The 22,363-nt window shown below is 37.2% G+C and overlaps 1 protein-coding gene across 3 annotated transcripts in view; it reads left to right on the top strand.

The window, feature by feature from the left end:
* CFAP299 (cilia and flagella associated protein 299) overlaps positions 1-22,363 on the top strand; it is a 591,216-nt gene that overhangs the window by 530,516 nt on the left and 38,337 nt on the right. The window lies entirely within an intron of this gene.

Genomic DNA, 22,363 nt, shown 5'->3' with positions numbered 1-22,363 from the left:
GTGTTACATGTCAGTTACAGCTCAATAAAGCAGGGGGGAAAGGTGAAGAAGTGCCATCTGTTGATTAAGATGAGCATTTAATAATATCTTATATATGGATATGTGGAGAACATCAGTGACTTTTATAAGAACTGTTTCTGTCATGTGCCGGTGGAACTGGGTCAGGAGAAAACTATATTGTAGTGGATTAAAAGGTGACTTGGAGATGGAAAAAGAGAAACAACATAGGTAGAAAACTGTAGAAATTTGATGAGAAAAGAAATAAATGAAAATGAAAATGAAAGAAATGTGTGTGTGTATGTGTGTGTATTTACAGTCTGTGTGTGCATTCATGTGGTAGATGAAAACAGCAGTCAATTACGGAAGAAAGATATGGGAAGTAAGAAAAAGCTTTTTTTTTTAGGATAAGAGATGTAAGAGCAAAAAGGAATTGGAAAGCAATCAAATCATTTCATCCTGCGGCATTGTAAATCAATTATTTTATGTTGTTCTCTTATTATCACATCCTATAACTGCATAATGAATATAATGGGGAAATATTAAAATAACAACACCCTAATCTGGTAGCACACCTTATGTTTGAAAATCCTGGGGTTTGGAATCACTCAAACCTCATTTCTAATTCTGGTTTTATCATCCTGGGCAAGTATCTTGACCTCTATGTACTATCTACATCTTTATACAAATGGATAATACCTTCCTCAATTGGCCGAGGATCATATGACCAATATAGTATTGCATGTAAAGTACCTAGCATGAAAACCAACCTATAATAGAAGATGCTTAAGGCATCTATATTTATATATAGGCATCTATATGTTAAGGCATTGTTAAAATTTTTTATTAAGGAGTATTGAGTATCAGTGAGTGGTAAAGATGGTATTTTAAAAAACGTAGGATAAAAATTTTACAAAGGCCGGTACAAATGTAAATCTTCATAGACCATCTATAATATGAACTATATTTTGAGAAAAAAAACTGTGAAGTACAGGATAATTTTGGCCCTAAAACTGGACATTGTTCAGCTGTGGAACAGTGTAAGTAAAATCACAAATCCTCGCCATAGTAAGCAGCTATGCACAAATCAGATGGCGAGGTTGCTACCGAGGCAGGACTCTCCCTAGGGGGCACAAATAAAGGTGGGGAAGGGATGTGGAAAGGTAAACAAAATATACCCAGTTCAATATTATAAAACAAAATTTCGGGTATAGGATCTATTTTTGTAGAATCAGACTAGAACATGCGTAGACACACACATAAGCACATCACATCTTAAGCAGTTATCATTTTTGAAATCCATTGCTTTATCAAAGCATTGATTTTTTTGGCAGCTCTCAGGATCTGCTAGAAACATTCTCTTCTCCTCTGGATGAAGCAGTATAATGATGTAATGGGTGTTACAAGATACTCTTCTTAGACATTCTGGGTATTTCTAAAGGTAAAAAAAAATAACAATAAAAATAAAAAAAAAACGAGCGGCAGGAGTTTGTTCTATCATCCAAGGTAGTAGACGTTTTTTTTAAGAAAGATGTGTGGCTTCACTTTGTCATGACCCTTAGATATTGCCACAGGTATATGAAAGCTTGTTTTATCTAGTTGGAACTGTAAAAACCCATGGAAATTGTGTCACTGTGTGAATTTTCATCTGGTCCCACTGTCTAGAATAACAGGTTACTGGACAATAGATTTATTGATTATTCACGTTTTGTCCTCTTGGCCTGACCATTTCCAGGTTTTTGTCCAACTCTCTCATTTCGTTCACACATAGATACCTAATTTATCTTGACTATGGCCAGGGGCCTAATGTCCAAAGAGAACTATAAATTAATTCTTCTTTTAAAGTTTCAGAATAATTTTCATGTTTCCTTTTTAAGAATTGCCCATTGAATTCTTCCCCTTCCTCCTGAGTTAGCCAGCTAGCTTTTGGCTTAGGCTGATGTTTGTTTTCCCTCTGCCCCTCCTCTGCTCTTCCCAACTATCTCTAAAATTATACACTTCTGCATGTATATACAGCCTTTCTTAAAAAATGACATTCAAGAGCCGTGCTTTTAGATAGTAAAATTGTGATATTTTTCATCTGAGTTCAGGTGCCTCCCTCAAGTCCCATTTCTTCTGTGAGAAAGTTTGAATATTTTTTCTAAGGCAGGGGGAGCAGAAGCACACGAACCCAGAGCTTTTTATTTCTCTGGGGCCAGGATGATAAGATCTATCCCAACCATCTACACACCTGTAGTAAATTCGTGGCAGAGGATGCAGTTTAGTAATTTATTTTTTAATTGATTTAGGGGATCTCTAGTTAGGACTGGCGTATATCATCGGTCTTTGGTAAAAAAGAAATGGTCGCTTTGCTAACCACGGAAGAAATTATTCAAGAGAATATCGCCCTGTATAAATGCACGCTTTGGGAAGTTATTTTTAAAGAAGATGATACACTGCTTTTTACCTCCGATTTGATTTTATAACTGTTCATATCAGAGAATAAATTATTTCTACAGAGTAAATTGGAATATGTAGGACTTTAGGGCAGTGGCTTATTGACTTATATGTATACCTAAAAATGCTATGTAAGTATGCGTATTATAAATATCTGTCAAGGAATATTATTATGTTGGAAAGAAATTAAGGCTATTTAAATGTTTTAGTATAATTTCTTATAAAGGATTACAGTAAAACCAGGTCATTATTTATAACTTACTAGATTCTTAGAAATCCTCAAAGGTGAGTCTCTTTTTAATATACTTTTTTTTAGTTTATTTATTTTAAGAGAGAGAGAGAGAGAGAGAGCAGCAGCAGCAGCAGGGGAAGGGCAGAAAAAGAGGGGGAGAGAGAGAATCGCAAGCAGGCTCTGTGCTGTCAATGCAGAGCGCAATGCAGGGCTTGAATCCATGAACCATGAGACCATAACTCAAACCAGAACTAAGACTTGGACACTTAACTGACTGGGCCACCCAGGCGCCACAAAAATGAGCCTTTTAAATGAATTTATGGGCTAAGACAAAGTGAGAAAACCTAAATCTTTGGTGAGGTGATATTGGAAGGTTTCCTATATTTTCGGGTAGGGTAAGCAATACAGTGTTACAAAGCATCTTCTGTTTTGATGACTGTTGCCACTCGGGGACACCCTGAGCTTAGAAATCAAATCATGTCTGTCTGCAGATGGGTCAGGGATAAGGAGTGCTTATGGTTGTCCACACCTGTATGATTAGCCTGCATAGCGAAGCGGAGACTTTTCCTTCTGGCCCAACAAAGAGCCTAAAATTCCAGAGAAAATGGGGAATAAAAAAAGGAGGAAGCTACCTCTACTGATTATCCAGAAGGACAAATGTCTAGTTCTATCAGTTGCATAGAAAAAAGTGAAATCAAATGTAAAGAACTTTTTCATAAGAAATTTTTATTATAATACATTTTTAATGTAATTATAAAGATAATTTACTTTTATGAAGGCAATAAAGAAAGTACACAAAAGTATAAAGGAAATCAAAATCAGCCCTGATTTTACCATTCTGAGATATTACTATCATTTGAATTTTAGCCTTGTAGTATTCCTGTATGTGAGGAGGTATGTAATTACCAATATTAAATTGATGTCAATATAGAGATAAATATAGGTATATTGATATATAGATATATACTACTAATGGTATATAGATATATATAGGAATAGATACTGAGATATAGATATTGAGATGTATAGAATTGATGTAAATATTAGCAGTATTTAAGCTGATATCAATGTAAAAATAAATAGATAAAATATGTAAATCCTAATATAGCTTTTTTCAAATATTTAATCATGCTGTTATACAAAATAATTTCAATTGCTCTGAGAAAGTCTTGTTTACAATAATTATTTCAAGGAAGTCCCTCAAACATATATCTGAGAGGTACCTGTCTGTCAGTTCCCAATGAAATCCATTAAGTAATGTTGACTATCTATAACAGACTCAATAATGTAACACATAGTCATTGGTCTCAAGAAACTTTTATTTCCTTCATTTATATAGAGATTCATAGAAAATAAGATTAAAATTAAATTCATACTTGATAAGGAGCATGGAGAAGCATTCTTTGAACTGCTCAAAGACATATACACTAAAAAAATCTGTCACTGTTTGATGATACACTTCATGAAGGTAATGTTATTTTAAAATAATTCTCATAATTATGTATGTGTATGCTTTAGATTCTATTTAAGCAACAAATGTGAGGTGCAATTATCTAATTGTCTATGAACTTAACATAGAATAGTTTCCAAGTTTTGAATATATTGTGTTTGGAAATGTTACATTTATTTCTGTCTGTGAAGCATGATGCTAAGTGTTACCTGGTTTAATGCTATGATCTGATTGGAAGTATGAACAGTTTTTGTCTGAGGAACACTGGATCCAAACAGTGCTTCTGAGAAAATTGTTCAGAGTCAGACTAGAAACAGTTTCAGCTTTTTAAAAGAGTTTGGAATACATATTAGCAAGTCAGTGAGTGAGGCTTGCTGGAGTAAAGACGAAGACATAAGGACATCTGCCTTTCCCCACCCCACCTCAAGGTCCTGGTCAAATTGGCAGGCATGTCCCTTTTGCTTGGATGCTATGGAACTCTAAGCTGGGGGCACCTGGGTTGCTCAGTCAGTTAAGCGTCCGACTTCAGCTCAGGTCATGATCTCATGGTTTGTGGGTTTGAGCCCCGTATCAGGCTCTATGCTGACAGTTTAGAGCCTGGAGCCTACTTCAGCTTCTGTGTCTCCCTCTCTCTCTGCCCCTCCTCTGCTGATTCTCTCTCTCTCTCTCTCTCTCTCTCTCTCTCTCTCTCTCTCTCTCTGTCTCAAAAATAAACATTAAAAAAAATTTTTAAAGAAACTCTATGTTGGATAATTTCACCTTTTTTTTCATACCCTAGCAAAGGAAATGCTGTTTCCCCCAACATTTTCCTTGAAGGACTTTTCCTTGAGGTTTGACTTTCATCACAATTGGTGTGATAAGGTCTGGAGGGACCAATATTAGAGATGGACCCAGATGAAAAGGACAGGGGAGTTGGTCAGCATGTTTTCTTTAGGCCTCAGGTCAACCTGCTCCAAGGAGAGCCACCCTTGGTGATTCCCTGTGGGTCAGCCTTGTGGTTCTCAAGAGAACACATTGAGATTTGAAACAAAAGCCTAACAATAAAAAAGCATGCATGTATACATCCTAGAGAGAAGAACTGAACCTTTTGGTATGCAGTGAAACTGGTACTGATCCACAGGGAACCCTGTGATATGTGTCATAAGAAGCAAACATGAGTATCTTTAAGCCTTTGTCACAGGCAATAAAAAGCACGTGCTAAGTATGAGGAAAGAAATATTTTACTTTGGGAGACGAATAAAAAGTGTTTTTGCAATATGATAAGCTTTTGTTTGAATACCAAGCTTTATGATATCTAAAAGTACGTGTGAGCTAATGAAATTTTGCATGAGAAAAGTTTGTAATGAAAATATGATCCAAATTTTTTAAGTTAAACACTTTTTGAAAAGACACGGTATCCCCACCCCTATAGTTTTTATAGTAAGGTCCCTATTTCTTGAGATTAAACAAAACTGGAAAAGCTTAATTAAACTAACAATTATCTTTGGTTGCAGTGCAAATCTACGTATTACTTGAGTGCCAACTTTTCTGTTTCAACCACTGAATCATTTTAACCCATCAAGTTAATGGGCAATATATTTGCATCTAGTCCATTCAGGCAAAAAGCTAGGAAAAAAGGGGGCGCCTGGATGGATCAGTTGTTTAGCGTCTGACTTCAGGTCAGGTCATGATCTCCCGGCTTGTGAGTTTCAGCCCCAAGTCAGGCTCTGTGCTGACAGCTCAGAGCCTGGAGCCTGCTTCGGATTCTGTGTCTCCCTCTCTCTCTGCCCCTCCCCCTCTCGTGCTCTTTCTCTCTCTCTGAAAAATAAATAAACATTACAAAAATTTAAAAAAGTAAAAGCTAGGAGAAAAAGAAAACAGTTGTTATACCAAACTTACCGGGGAGTTTGCCCATAAATATGGACTACCATCTAATTCCTGCTCCTTCTGTTGGGCTGATTTCCATTGTTCCTTCTAATCATTAAAATAGTTTTAACCAGAAAGTATAACTGTTCTAAAAAGACTAGAATTCTAAAGACTTGGATGTGCACGGCAGTAAGATCTCAAAGAAAATCCAATGGTGTTTTCAATCTGCGTCTCCCTCACCTACATGGGTGCCAAAAAAGCATCAAGTCCACCTAGAGAAATCTGCCAGGAGGCTGACGGGACTCTGTGTCCCAGCACCTTGTAGCAAATGGAAGAATAGTTCTGTTAGTTCCCGTTGGCTTTCAGTGCAGTCTCTCTATGGCAAAGCGCTCATCCCTGTGATTTTCATTATGTGTATGTGTTTTTTTTTTTTTTTTAATCTCAAGATTAACAAGCAAATGCAAAGTGTTTTCAAACTTTCCTCAGGAAGCCTGAAGTGTCTTCTTCATGGGTATTTGAATTTCTCAACTGACAAACCCTTCTGTTGGCTCAATGGTCCACGATAGCCGCTAAGTTAGTGTGTAATGAACTGTAGTGTTGCGGTTCAGACATTTTACATCTGTATCCAATGACAGCTTGAATGTAAGTGGTGGACAGATCTGTGGGTCGCATTTATCAAAGTTGTGTAAATTGCTGCAAAACATAAAGTCAATAATGCTCACTTTATTTTGCCAATAGGATGTGCCGCAGTGTTTAAACTTCAAAAAGTATTTTTTGGGGTCCAGGTTTTGTTCTCCCCCACTTCTTCTTTAATATTTTTAAGAATATGGATTTAGCATGACATTCCTACCTGCTTAAGTAACAAGGCTAGGAAAAAATTAGTGGAGAATGGATCCAAGATAGAGTCGCTTCCATGCCAGAATTTTATTCTTGCCTACTCTGCTTTGGTGATGCCCCTGCCCCTACACATTAGAGTCACCAGAGAGAAAGCATTTCCCGAAGTGCTGCTTCTCATTACATCTCCAGATCAAAATGTCCTTTGGAAGTAATCGTGCAAGCCACATTGCCTTGTTGGTTCGAGTGCACCATGCCTTGGGTAATATTGCTAAGGTTGTTTCATTGTCAATAGATACAAATGCTAAAATGGGTTGGTTAATGTTACCCTAAGGTATTAATGCTCACCTATCTCATTACTGCTTTACTCTTGTGTTGGATCTATACCAAAATCGCAGCTCTGGATTTAATCCAAATGTTTGGAAATGCATTTTAAATGTACACACATTCATGTGACTGTGGGCACACAAACACACATACACACGTGCACATTCTGCCTTAGTTCCACCTGATATGAACCCTCAGGTAATGAGAGTCATATGCTAACACTGACCTTATGCACCCCCCAAACTCTGGGTAGTTTCACAGCATGCTAAGGCCTTTGTGCTCTCCAAACTACCTACACAACTTTCTGTCATTCTCACAATTCTCCCCCTTTTTACAAATGTAAAACCTGTCATCACTTACTTAAAATTCATATCTGCAGTGGCAGTTCTTGATTTGAATCCAAGTGTATCTTATCAATTGCCTTTATTTTTTCTCCTACCTGAATACTAAAAGTTAACTATATTAGGTTCAACAGGCACCAGATGTCAATAGGTGTCCAGGGTGGTTCATAATTGTGGTAAAAAAAAAAAGAGTTCAATATTTTCTAGAAAAGTTTATCTGGACATTTGTTACAAGATTCACTTTTCAGCTGTTGCACCAGATTAAAATTTGTAATTTAATTACTATAACAATTATAATGATAAATTCATAATTTGCTATTCTAAACAGATGTGAGAAATGAATCTATATGATGGTCTAATATTCCAAAGGAATAGTATCAATACTATGCCATGTTGGAGTCCCAGAAAACATTTAAACTAGAAATTTAATATGCAGTGTATGCTTTGCAGTTTGAAATTTTTCATTCTGAGGAAGTTTTTTTTTCATTACACCTTGCCTCTCTTAAAATTCAAGTGGAAAAAGAAGTTACCATATTTTTTAAAATTCTTATTCTCTTTCACAGATTGAAATATTTTAATATTCTAAAACTATAAAGCCTCTGTGATTCTAAAAGGGAAGAATGGACTATGTAAGATATAGAAAACAGTATGCTTTAAACCCTTTATATAATTTCAGTATTTTCCTGAAACAGGCTTGCAACAATAACAGTTTTTTTAATGGCTCAATATAGTAAAATAATTGAATTTTTTTAAAACCACACTTGGAAATAAAACAACCTATTTTTTACTGAGTATAATTCGAATAATAATTCCTTGGATTAATCCATGTTTGAAAAAGTTCACAGATTGATATTTATATCAAAATTAAATATGCAAAGAAAAGGTTTAATACATGAAATATACAGTTGATCATAAAAAGTCCTCTTAGACTAGCAAGTTGGTACATCAAAGTTTACATCTGAACTTTATCTCCAAATAGAGAGTTTATTTTATAGAAGTTATTACGTTCATTATAACAAGTCATTGTTATTATTGGCTACTCTGTAAGTAGAATAACCTGGGAAATATGAACTCAGAGTTCTCTGCAACATTTCTCCCATCCTCTCTAGTTCTCAAGACAGATTATCAGAAGCACTTCCAAATTAAAAAAAAAAAAAAAAGCAATTTGGATAATTCAACAACATGTTCAAGAGCCCTCTATCTTCATAAACTTTTCCTAATCTTTAACTTTCAATTTCTTGACTCATTTCAAATTTAACACTTTACTCTTAAAATATTTATATTTAAAATACTTAGGTATTTACAATCGAACACTTCAAAATATTTAAATAAAATAAAACACAAGTTGTTTGTCTCATTCTGTGTTCTTGTATTTCTGGTCTATTTGATTATTTCAAGGTTTTTTCTTATTTTTGTTTGATTTTGGGTTTTTTAATCCATCTTCTATATCTTTTTTTCTCCATTATCATTACTTTTTCTCCCCTTCCCCACCTTCTTCACTCACACATTCCTCCCAATGTATTCTGCAAAACTCACATTCAAAGACATTATTCTGACATAATGACAAATCAGTTTACGAAAACTTTCACATCAAACGTACAAGTGAATGCGTTGACTAAAGAAAGAGAATCAAAACTTTTTTTTGGTTTAGTTTTACTACTAACAGTATTTTGATAGATTTGGAACCAGGTAACTATTCCTATTTTTTTTTACCATTAATTTGTCTATATGCTAAGAGGAAATTTAAATTGAGTGCATTCATCATCCAAATTGATGTCAGGCTTAGGGTTGTTAGGAAAAAACTTGGCTGCAATAACATGCTGGTCAATCCTATTAATTCATGATGACTTTCATGTCCTTCTAAAGTACGTCACACCAACCTCCAAAACCATACCGCATATCAGAGAAAGGAAGTCAGAATTATTTCTGTCAGGATCAGCACAATGCTATAATAAGTACTTCAAGGGGCCAATGATTTACAAAAAAGGAAGAGGCGCTTATCTTATTCTTATTCAAGAAACCCATTCACTTACTGTTCTGGTTTTTTTTCAGACGACGCAAAAAATGTTTTAGTCTTTGACATTATAAAAGACTTAGAGCCCAATCTCAAGGGCAAAATTTGTCTGCAATTGTGAAAAGGAAAAAAAAATGTATATTTTATTTTCTTTTTTTGAGGAATACTGACCTTAGGGTAATAAGTCAACATTATTTAATAGCTTCTTTTATTTAGTGAGGAAATATTAAGCATCTGATCCCTTAAATGGAATGTTTGATTTATTGAGAATATTGAGTATTCTGTGGCCCTTTCAATCAATCTGTCAGAGAAAAAACAAACAATAAGCACATGCTTGTGCCTAATAGAAAGCTAGATGCAGCAAAAGATGCAAAAGATACTTAAGATACAGTGCCTCTTCTCCAAGATCTTATTCTGTCTCCACTGCAAAATTCATATTTAGGGTGCAGTTAAAGAATGTTTAAGCATCAAATTATCATCACACCCTGACTTTCACACCAGGAGAACAGTGGGGGGCTCATGGGCAGAGCGAGTGAGGACCTCGTGCTTTCCTAGGCCCACATGACCTCAGACAGACCCAGGAGAACACAATGTCATCATGTCTATCAGAGCCCAGAGAGGACTTCAACTGGAAAAACCAACTGGCCTGACTGAGCAACAGTGTCGAAAGCCCATGGAAGAGACAGGCCTGGCCACCCCTGGAACACTGCCTCCTTCGTTGCCTGGGGCCTGTAGAGGGTGTGGAGTGCTACAGACCTGATTAAGGTGCAGTCCCAACACAGGTGACAGCTGACCTACCTGTTGTCCTGAACACTTCTTGTGTCTGACATAAGTGAGAATCACTCAAAATCCAACTTCAGCCTCATCTGGCAGCACAATCTCCTGTGATCCTATGAAGGAAATGCTGTGACAGCCAGTGGGAGCCATCCATTAACCAAACCACCCTCCTGGAATAGGGGCCCAGCTAGAGGGTTTTGAAGACCCCAGAAGTGGGGGTTCTGGAGATTCTTTGAGTCTTCTGGTAGACTCCACAAGCAGGAGCCAGGGATAAAGGGTCAGAGAGCACCAGGAAGGGAAAAACAAGGACCAGGGAGAATACAGGTCTTGTTGCAGTCTGATTCTCCACCCAGATAGGGCTAACTACCACAGTTTGTTCCCATCACTAGGTACCACTGAAAGGGAACTTAGAGATTTTTTTAGAAAGGCACTCCAAAGCATGGGGGCCCCTGAGATATTAGCTCTGCTTCCCTGCCCTAAGGACAGTACTGTCAGAAAGAAAGGCTGGGAGTAGACTTGGAAAGATAGTAAGGATCCAGAGAAAAAGAAAGAAGGACATAACAGTAATCAAATAGGGAAAGTTTGGGAGGCAGCAAGGGAGAAATCCCAGATGACAAAGAAGAAAATAAATAGTTTACATGTGAAGTGGGGCAGAGACGAGCTAGTCACTGCTTGAAGGTGAGCTAAGGAATTGTGGTGGATACTTTGGAATGGCTCATTTGTTTTCAGTTCCAACTTCTATTTAACATGCCTTAATGTACTGTGGAATTTGGATAGCTAACAAAAGACATTGCTCACACTTCAGACCGCTGGGATTCTCACTAAATGATAGGCTTCCCTACTGCAATGTGGAAGTGATTTTGTGGAGAAGAGGCAGGTGGTAAGCATCTAATTTGGTGGTGTGCACTATGGCTGAAGAGGCAGAGAGAGCTGAAATTGTAGATGCAGCTTCCTACCTGGGAAGGAGCGTTCCTGATTTTGACAGAGGCTAAGTGGTTCTGAAACTCCTAGCTGTAAGAGGAGTTTCCCGTGTTTGGCATACAGGTTCTCTTTCTTTCCTTTTCTTTCTTTCTTTCTTTCTTTCTTTCTTTCTTTCTTTCTTTCTTTCTTTCTTCCTTCCTTCCTTCCTTCCTTCCTTCCTTCCTTCCTTCCTTCTTTCTTTCTTTCTTTCTTTCTTTCTTTCTTTCTTTCTTTCTTTCTTTCTTAAATTTAATCAGTTTATTTTGAGATATGATCTTTTACCCCTTTATATAGTCAATCACCAACTCCACTCTAGCCCCATTGATCTGCTTTTTGGGTCCTATAGTATGTCTTTCTCTTGAATTTCATATAAATGAAATTAAACAGCAAGTGGTTTTTGGTTTATGACTCATTTCACTTAGATTAATGCTTTTGAGAGTCATCCATGCTGTTGCATGTATCAATAGTTTATTCCTTTTCATTTCTTAGTAGTGTTCCTATCTATCTATCTATCTATGTATCTATCTATATCTATATCATCTATATCTGTATCTAATCTATAGTCTGTTTATTCATTTACCAGTTGATGGACATTTGAGTTCTTCCCAGTTTGTAGAAAATCTGAATAAAATAGATACATCTGAATAAAACAGATAATCTTTGTGTGGATGTAAGTTTTCATTCTTCTTGGGTAAATACCTATCAGTGGGATCATTGAATACAGTATGTTCATATTTAACATTATAAGAAACTGCCAAACTTTTGTCCAAAGACAGTGCAACATTTTTCACTTCTATCAGCATTTTACTTTTTTTTTTTTAATTTTTTTAATGTTTATTTTTAAGAGAGAGAGAGAGACAGAGCACAAGTGTGGAAGGGGTAGAGAGAGAGAGGGAGACACAGAATCTGAAGCAGGCTCCAGGCTCTGAGCTGTCAGCACAGAGTCCTATGCGGGGCTTGAAACCGAGAGATCATGACCTGAGCTGAAGTCTGACACTTAACTGACTGAGCCACGCAGGTTCCCCTCTATGAGCATTTTATGAGTTGCTTTTGCTCCACATCTTTGCCAACATTGCTATTTTAAGTCTTTTTAATTTTAGCTATTTTAGTGTGTGTGTGTGTGTGTGTGTGTGTGTGTGTGTGTGTGTGTGTATCAGTTTTCATAAGCTCGGCACTATTGACATTTGGAGACAGAGAATTTTTGTTCTGTTCATTGTAAGGTGTCCTCTACCTACAGGATGCCAGTAGCACCCCTCCAGTTGTAATGATCAAAATTGTCTCCAGACATTGCCAAAAGTCCCCTGGGGGTAAATACACTCCTCCTTACTGAGAACCACTAATGTAGTGGCATATCGTAGATTTAATTTACATTTCTCTAACGACAAATGGCAGTGAACATCTTTTTATTTTTTAAGTTCACGTATTTTGAGACAGAGAGCATGCACTCAAACAAGGGAGGGACAGAGAAAGAGGCAGAGAGAGAATCCCAAGCAGGCTCTGCGCTGTCAGCACAGAGCCCTACATGGGGCTCAAACCCAAGAACCTTGAAATCATGACCTGAGCTGAGATCAAGAGTCCAACGCTCAACTGATTGAGCCACCCAGGAGCCCCGAGGGAAAAAAAAAAAAGCATTTATTTTTATTTATTTATTTTGAGAGTGAGAGAGAGTGCAAGTGGGAAGGGACAAAGAGAGAGGGAGAGAGAGAATCCCAAGCAGGCACCATGCTGTCAGCATAGCCCCATGAAGGGCTTGATCTCACAAACTGTCAGATCATGACCTGAGCCAATATCAAGAGTCAGATGCTTAACCGACTGAATCACGCAGGTACTCTTGCAGTGAACATCTTTGCATGAACTTATATAGAGTTCTTCAGGTTATCTACTTCCTCAGTTAAGCTTTGATAGTTTGTGCCTTTCAAACAGCCTGTCAGATCTCATCTAGGTTGTCAATTTTATTAACATAAATTTGCTCATAATATTTCCTCATTACCCTTTTTACTATCTGTAGGATATGTCTTCTCACTTTTTTCTCGATCAAACCAACTGGAGGCTTCTCAATTTTATTGATCTTTTCAAGGAACAAGCTTTTTAATTTCATAGATTTTCTCTGTTGTGTTCTGCCCTCAAGTTTATTGATGCATACTTTTATCTTTATCATTTCCTTTTTTCTTAGATCACTTATTAGAGGATTTTTTTTCTAATATAAGCATTTATTGCCATAATGTTTCTCTAAGCACTGCTGTAGTGTCCTCCTACAAATTTCTATATATTTCTTTTCGTTTTCATTTATTTCTTTTTTTTTTTTTAATTTTTTTTCAACGTTTTTTTTTATTTATTTTTGGGACAGAGAGAGACAGAGCATGAACGGGGGAGGGGCAGAGAAAGAGGGAGACACAGAACCGGAAACAGGCTCCAGGCTCCGAGCCATCAGCCCAGAGCCTGACGCGGGGCTCGAACTCACGGACCGCGAGATCGTGACCTGGCTGAAGTCGGACGCTTAACCGACTGCGCCACCCAGGCGCCCCTCGTTTTCATTTATTTCAAATATCTTCTAAATGTTCTTGCAATTTTTGCTTTGATCCATTTATTTAAATTATTTTAAAAGGCTTGGAAGTTTCTCTCAATTATCTTTTTTCTTAAGTGTCTTTATTTCACCTTTATTTTTGATAAATATAGATAGAATTATAAGGTGACAAGATTTTTTAAGTACTTTGAAGATGTCAGTCCATTGCTTTTCCAGCTTACGTAGTTTCTGATGAGATATTGTCTATCATCCTTACCCTTTTTTTATATATGTACACCATGTATCTTTTATCTGGTTTCAAATATTTTTTTCTTTTTGTCATTGACTTTCCACACTTGGATATATTTTTCATTATTTGGGGTACACTGGTACCTTGTTGTATTTTTTTTTGGTATTTGCTCTACTTGAAGTTCATTGAATTGTAAATCTCTGGGTTTGTAGTTTTCATTAAATTTGGAAAAATTTAAGCCTTCATTTCTTCAATTATTCTTTTCAGAACTCCCTTTCTACTACCATCCTGGATACCCGATCTCTCTCTCCTCTCTCCTTGTAGGACACCAATTATATATATGTTAGCTCACTAAGCTTCTGTTATTTTGTGTGTGTATGGGATGGGGTGGTAGTTTCTATTGCCATGTCTTCAAATTCACTATTTTTTTTTTACTTTCTGCAGTGTCTAATCTTAATCCCCTGAAATGTATTTGTTATTTCAGATATATTTTTCCTCTCTAAGATTTTATTTGGTTATTTTCATACCTTCAATATTCTTTTATTACCATGTAAATTTTGAGCATATTTATAAAATGTAGACTAGGCATTTTATAATTGTCTCCTACCTGCATCTTCTTTGTCATTTCTGAGTCTATTTACATTAGTTGATATTTTATTCTGGTTGTGGATCATATCTTCGTGTTTCTTTGTATGTCTAGTATATTGATTGGATAGTGGGCACTGTGGATTCTACATTTTTGGGTTCTGGATACTTTATTCCTTTAAAGAATGTTGCACTTTGTCTTAAGATGTAACTAAGTTATTTGGAATCAATGAGGTCTTGTTAAACTGTGTTTGGGCAGGTCCAAATAGCCTCATATCTAGGTCGAGGCTGTTCCAGTGATTCTTCCCAATAATCTATGTATTATGTGGTCTCTGCATGCTGGCTGGGGAGAACATGAACTGCTTCCAATCCTATGTGAGTTCTGGGAACTCTTCCTTTGATATTTTTAATAAACTCTTTATTTTTTCAATGTAGTCAGAACAGGTTCCAGAAAATTCTAGCTGAAAGGAGAATAATGGTTGTTTGGATTATATAAATAAGGGAATATAAACTATAAAAGACACCGACTGACAGTCAAGCTGAACAGCCAAGTTCCAACTTAATTTAAGAGTAAAGATGGAACTATTACTGATTTTTGAGAATATAAATGATACAATATAAGGAAATAAATTCTGGGATGAAGTAATATGTTCTTTCAAGAAAAGAAAGGCTAGAAATAGGGAGAACAGCTAGGAAGTCAATTTAACCCAGGTGTTGCTCAATAGTGATGAGCATAGAGCAGCAAAAAGAGAGAAAATGGTTCATATGAACAGCATTTGCAAGGAAGAAATTATTAGACAGAAAAAGCATGGTGACAAACTGGATAAAATGATATTAGAAATGGAAAGGGAAGGGTTGATGACTACCAAGATTCCTATCCAAGATGATACTAAAAGAAATGGACAAGGAAAAATAGCTTTCAAGGGGAGATGATGAGTAAGTTTTGGACTTCTGTTTTATGATGAAGGTGGCACATCCAAGTAACAATGTCCTGGAGGCTGTTGAAAAATAACATACAGTTTCACAAACAGCAGATCTGAGCAGGAGACCTAAGTCTGGACAAAAAGAGACATGGTTAATATGGATAAGTTTAGTTGCTTTTTAAACGTGTTACTGTTCTAAACTCTATCCTCGTGTCAATCTTACTTTCATAAAAGAAAAACTAATAATATTTTCTCTGTTTTAGATTTTGAATGCCTTTTGGTTTCTAGATTTGAAAAGGAATTAGAAATATCATAATAATGCAAGGGAAGCTATTCTTGTGTAATTACTTACACAAGTATTGGAAGCCTCGCATAAACTGTTGTGTTTGAGGGGACTCCAGCCCATATTCTTTACCAGGATTTTGGCTAACCTTCACATAAACAAGCCTCCAAATAGTTCAATAGTCCCCACCAGCAGTTGCCAGGCTAATGCTTTCATTTCCTTTTCATGGCACATTTCCCAAAGAATCTGAGCCTTTTGCATTTTGAGGAAAGATTTCATACAGCAGAAATAGGCTTTAGAAACACAACACATTATGATTTTGTTTGTTCCATGATACAGACAATTTCCAGAACACATCACACAATTTTCTCTACAAACAATTTTCTGGGGTAGCAACCCATTCACCGGTACTACTCTGAATTAATTAGATAAAAACATAAATTATGGCATTCTAGGGCACTTTAGAAATCACCTACTCCAGATGCCTTATTGAGTAGATGTAAAAATTGTTGTTGGGAAAGGTATAGCTCAGATGTACAGCACAGTTAGAAGTAAAATTAAATTTCTTGCTATTCTGCCCAGTGCTATACACTGCACCATTAACTCTGCTAACTTGCAAACATTTTTGAAAAGCTTCTTAAGAAGATGCAAATCAAACATGATTTTCTTGATTCATTCACCTTAAATGTCAGTCTCTTATTATGTCCTAGTTTTCTATTCCACTCATGAATAAAGCAGCTGGGTAACACTGGGTAATCCCCCAGTAATTGGCCTATAATGATTCAGTTGATTTCACAATAAACCTAAAACAAGTACTTTGCTTACGTCTCTTTTGTTACTACATGCCTTGACTCCAATTAGGAGATAAATTTCTGGTTTCCAAGGCTATGAATAACAAAGCAAATTCCCTCCCCACTTTATTTATCTATCTATTTATTTATTTATTTATTTTTGCAATCTACACCCAATGTGGGGCTTGAACTCATGACCCAAGATCAAGAGTCACGTACTTTACCAACTGAGCCACCAGGCACCCTTCTCCCCACTTTAAAGTGAAGGAAAAGCTAATAAATAATAGATTGTGATTTATGACTTAATCATATCTAGCTTATCCTTGTAGATCCCACTTTACATAAGATTTGTTTTCCAAAAGTTAGCAAACTGGCTATTAGAAACATTTACTATACTTTCCCCAACAGTGTTATATATTGCACTTAGGTAAATTCATTGATAGTATTACTTCCGGGGTGTGTGTGTGTGTGTGTGAACTTTTTTTTAATGTTTATTTTTGAGAGAGGTAGTGCAAGCAGGGAGGGGCAGAGAGAGAGGGAAACAGAGGATCCAAAGCAGGCTCCATGCTGACAGCAGAGATCCTGATGAGGGGCTCAAACTCACTAACCATGAGATCATGGCCTGAACAAAGTCAGACGCTCAACCAACTGAGCCACCCAGGCACGCCTAAACTCTCAATGACAAACTGATAACTATCTTTAATTTATAATAATGGTTTGTAAAACATGTTTTTATAAATTTACATGTTTTGCTGCCAATAATACATATTCCCCCACCCCAAAATAAAAGGATACTTTCCCACCCTACTTAGGCTGCACAATTGCAGCTCCAATAGAGGAAGAAGGGCAGAGGGAAGGAGGGAGGAGAGGATGATGGAATCTTACAAATCTAACGGTTTGGTGTTTGGGTTGTTTCAGGGGCAGCTGCTAAATCAGGGAAGCTCTAGGTTCAGGGAACTGTCTCAGAGGATGGAAGTTTTATTTACAGGGTCCATCTGTAAGTAAGGTACATGAAAGTAAAAGACCTGTAGACGTGATGGTAGTTGAGGTTCTGGCCGCAATAGCAGCCCCTCTTTCAATCAAGCTAGTGAGGGGAGAGCCCCACAGAACAGAACGTGGAACTATTAGTTATAAGGTGAATAGTCAGGGGGTGCCTGGGTGGCTCAGTTGGCTAGGCCTCTGACTTCAGCTCAGGTCCTGATCTCAATTTTGTGAGTTCAAGCCCCACATTGGGCTCTGTGCTCACAGCTCAGAGCCTGGGGCCTGCTTCAGGATTCTGTGGCTCCCTCTCTCTTTGCCTCTCCCACCTCTCCAAAATAAATAAATATTAAAAATTTTTTTTTTTTAACGTGAATGGGCAAAAGCCAAGGACTGTCTGTAGTTTACACAGTTTGGCACTAAACCCAAAACCCTGAGGACCTGAATTTAGTTCTAAATATTAGTTCCTAAAGCATGCTCCAAGTTGAGCAAATTGCCAAGGAGAATATTCCTAGTTAGATGGTTTCTAGATTCCACAATGCGGGTTCTAATCCAATATATTATATCAGTATTTTAGCCTCTATATGTTTTAATAACCATGTTGAATTACCATACAACTCTCTAATTCAACTTATTGGACAAATGTGGTAGATGAAGTTCAAGAATTTAGCCCCTGGTCACAATCCTGTCTAAGCAAAAATGCAGTCATCTGCAGTTCTCAGCACATTATAATTCAAATGGGTAGAATTTTCTATTATAGTTTCAGGCTATTGCAATGTTTTCCATTTTCCACCATCAGTGTGAGATCCTCAGGTAAAGTTGAATTATCCATTACTTAAAAGTTAAGCAGTTTTTCCATTTTCAAAGCTACACAAGAAAATGTTTTTCTTCTGAGTCCGTGACTCACCAATTCAATGTTTGAATTATTTCATTACTAGGTGGACATCATTTTCTATTGTTTCAGGCCAAATTTATCTGGTACACATACTCTCAGCACATTGAATTCATTTGAGGAAAATGTAGTAATTTCTATTAATTACAGACCAATGTTAGGTTCTACTATTACAAAGATCACCATACAGATAGAATTAAGGTGACTGTAGTTTTCTTACATGAACCCAAGTGCCTCGGGTGCCAAAAATTGGATGCCTACCCCAGATCACTTACACGGTCAGGGTTTTGATGTGCTCTCCTATCTGTGGGCCCGCTAGAATACTTCACCCAGCTCCACAATGTGGGCCACAAACATAATTTCTATCTTAGAGAATTATCTGAACTATTTTTAAAAATTCTTTACAGAAAACAAACTGAGGGTCGTTGGAGAGGAGGTGGTTGATGGGGGCGGGTTAAATGGGTGATGGGTATTAAAGAGGGCACTTTTCTGGATGAGCACTGGGTGTCATATGTAAGAGATCAATCACTGGGTTCTACTCCTGAAGCCAAGACTACACTGTATGTTAACTAACTTGAATTTAAATAAAAAATACGTTATATGACCAAAAAAAATAAAATTAATGTAAATAAATTAAAATTCTGAAAAATTTAGACATGCAGAACCTCCTTTTACGAAAAACACTACTCTTTTTTGTCGTTATACATCATTTATATATTATCCATTGTTTTATAGTTTGCATTGTAGTCCATTAATCTATTTGGAAGTATAAGTGTCATGCAATGTCAGGTGTACAACATGGGGATTCCACAAGCTATATGTTATGCTGAGCTCACAAGTGTAGCTACCATCTGTCACTATGTAACACTATTACAACACCATTGATTATTATATTCCCTGTGCTGTACCTATTATCCTCAAAGTATTACTCTCATACAATGTGTTTTCTCACCCATATTGCCACCTTCAGATCTTGCATCAAAGTTACTTCTACTCTTTTATGTTTTCTTTCACATCTATGGAGCAAGACAAATAATCCCGATCAGAAATCTTTCCTGAGAAATAGTTCATCATGAGGATTGGTAAATACCCAGAGACTAATATGGAGCCAGGTAACTAGCTCTTCAGTCTACCCATGACTCATCTATCTTCCTTCCATTGAATACATACTGGATCCTGTTGGAGATGGAAGCATTTCCTGGCTGAACCAAATTGAACCAAAGCTAAACTGAGCAATGGGAGTGGAGTCGTGAAGGGTTCTAGCTAGATTGTACTGTCATCACCTAACCTGCTTCTTTGTCCCACAGAAGGGGCCAAGACTCATGACTGAAGTCTTCACACCGTGTCCTTAGGTCTCGAGAGGGTATGCCACATGGACGCTCTCTTATCCTCAAATTCTAACCTTTTCTCCTACTTTTGCTTCCTGTATTACATCTTCCTTTTCGCTCCTTTCCATGTGATGTCTCTGAGCCAGACTGTCCTTTGACATGTGACCTTTTACTACAAAATAGTGATGCCTTGACCCCCAGTTTCTTTTTGTTGCTTACTAATGATCTCAAGAAGTCTCCTGAATGCCTATGACTTCTCTCTGCAGCAGGGGGTGAACTCTCACCTCATTTTCTACTACTTTGGCAGGGGGCACTTGGGGGGATTCAAGAAAGGAAGGTCTGAAATGTTGTTAAATAAGGATGAAGACTTCTATTTTGGCCTGTGGCTGATTTTCTAAATACGACTGAAATTAAAAATCCAATTTACCAATAAAATATTATTTTCTTATTGAAGGGTACTCGACCAAATCCTTATGAAAAATACAAATTCCTTCTATTAACTAATTCTGTTCCCCATGAATTAACAACCATTTTCTTATTTCCTGTAGGTATATTTGCCTCCCTTGAGTCTAAATATTTGTGACAGTTTCCCCCTCTGTTAATTGACAAAGACAAGCACCAAACCCAAAGTCATATCCTTAATCTCCAGGAAGTGAGTATACCCTCCCACACGTGATTTATTACTTTATTTTCTAAATTTCTATTTGTAAACCTATTATGCATTGGGCATAGTGTTAGGTGATTCTATGAAAGCTAAAATAGGACTCAATTCCTTTCTTCAAGGAACATAGAGAGATAATCAACATAGAGAGATAATCATAAAACAATTTGGAAATACGGTGATCTAGATTTACCCAGGGCATATCCAAGTATAAAGGAAACTGTAGAGGGAATTCGGGTGGGAGAAAGGCAAGACTAACCAGAAGAGGTGCTGATAGAACTTATTCGTATGGAACGTGTAGGCATTTCCAAGCATGGACGATAGGGAAATAGGATTTAAGCCAAGGGGACAGCATGAACAAAGGCATAAAACTGAAAAAAAAAAAAAAAAAAATGTGATCTATAAAAAAGCAACTATTAGCAGTTCAGGGTTGCTACAGCATAAACCTCAAACACAAAGCAGTAGAACATGAAGGGCCATGCAAACCAAATTAAGAAGGTTGGAATTTCTGCTATAAGTGATAATGAGTCATTGAAAGGGATTTGCATGGTTAAATCCATGTGTGAGAAACACCCCTGGAGGCTGTGAGGAAGATGGATTGAATAGATATAAAACAGGAGGCAAGGAGACAAACAAGCTGCTGCTCAGGACCTGGATTAGGGCCATGGTGGAGGGACAAGTGATAAGGGGCCTGCCCAATGGGACAAATACTTATGGAGGGAAATTGGCAGCATTGTATGTAAATGGGCTATAAGGACAGGGAAGAAGTGAACATGATTCCAAGTCAAAGTCAGGGGTGTCTCAATAAACAGGAATTGGCAAACATAAGATAGAAAATTCAAGGTGATGGTAGCTCAGGGAGAAGATCAAGATCAGTTCTGCACAGGTTGCATTTAAAATGGTGTGGAATAGGGGCGCCTGGGTGGCGCAGTCGGTTAAGCGTCCGACTTCAGCCAGGTCACAATCTCGCGGTCCGTGAGTTCGAGCCCCGCATCAGGCTCTGGGCTGATGGCTCAGAGCCTGGAGCCTGTTTCCGATTCTGTGTCTCCCTCTCTCTCTGCTCCTCCCCTGTTCATGCTCTGTCTCTCTCTGTCCCAAAAATAAATAAACGTTGAAAAAAAAAATTTTTTTTAAATGGTGTGGAATATCTAGAACACCATGGATAGATAGGTACGTCTGAATCTCTGAGATGACTGGTCAGGGAAATATATATGGAACTTTTAACATATAAACAGTAACTAAAACAACAAGAAAAGATGAGATTTTTCAAGGAGGTCATTTTTTCTAACATTAGCAGTGATGATGTTCTTTTTGCAAGATAGCCAGCTTTGCTTACTATTTTTGAAGAGTGACTGTTATTATTTTGTATACTTGTGAATAGTACAGATTTTTTGAGATATACAGTTGGCAGATACATTCTCAGTTTTACTTTTGAATTATAAAAGGTAAGGAAACAGACACAATTGGTTTTTTTTATGATTTCATGACTAAAAACTTGAGGGGTAATTATAAATATTGTTCTTGAAAGCACAATAGCTTAACTATTCATAGGTGGATTTCATGTGTATTCTTACTATCCTAGATAAAAACCTAAAGGTTGCTGTTTCTCAAAATTGACCCCAGTTTCTACCCCAAGGTTTTTCATGTAATCTTACAAAGCATATCACAGACAGATGTTTAGAGCCAAAAGAAAACCTAGTATTTTCTTTATCTACTCAATACACATCTTATAACAAAGGATTTTCTAGTTCCTCCATTTAAAAAGAAACATTTTTGGGGCGCCTGGGTGGCTCAGTTGGTTAAGCGTCCGACTTCAGCTCAGGTCATGATCTCACACTCCGTGAGTTCAAGCCCTGCGTCGGGCTCTGTGCTGACAGCTCAGAGCCTGGAGCCTGCTTTGGATTCTGTGTCTCCCTCTCTCTCTGCCCCTCTGCTGTTCATACTCTGTCTCTCTCT

The sequence above is a fragment of the Puma concolor genome, chromosome B1, assembly GCF_028749965.1.
Source record: "Puma concolor isolate L17-30 chromosome B1, mPumCon1.1.hap2, whole genome shotgun sequence".
NCBI classification, from domain to species: Eukaryota; Metazoa; Chordata; class Mammalia; order Carnivora; family Felidae; genus Puma; species Puma concolor.
This window is presented reverse-complemented; position numbering and strand designations above follow the sequence as displayed.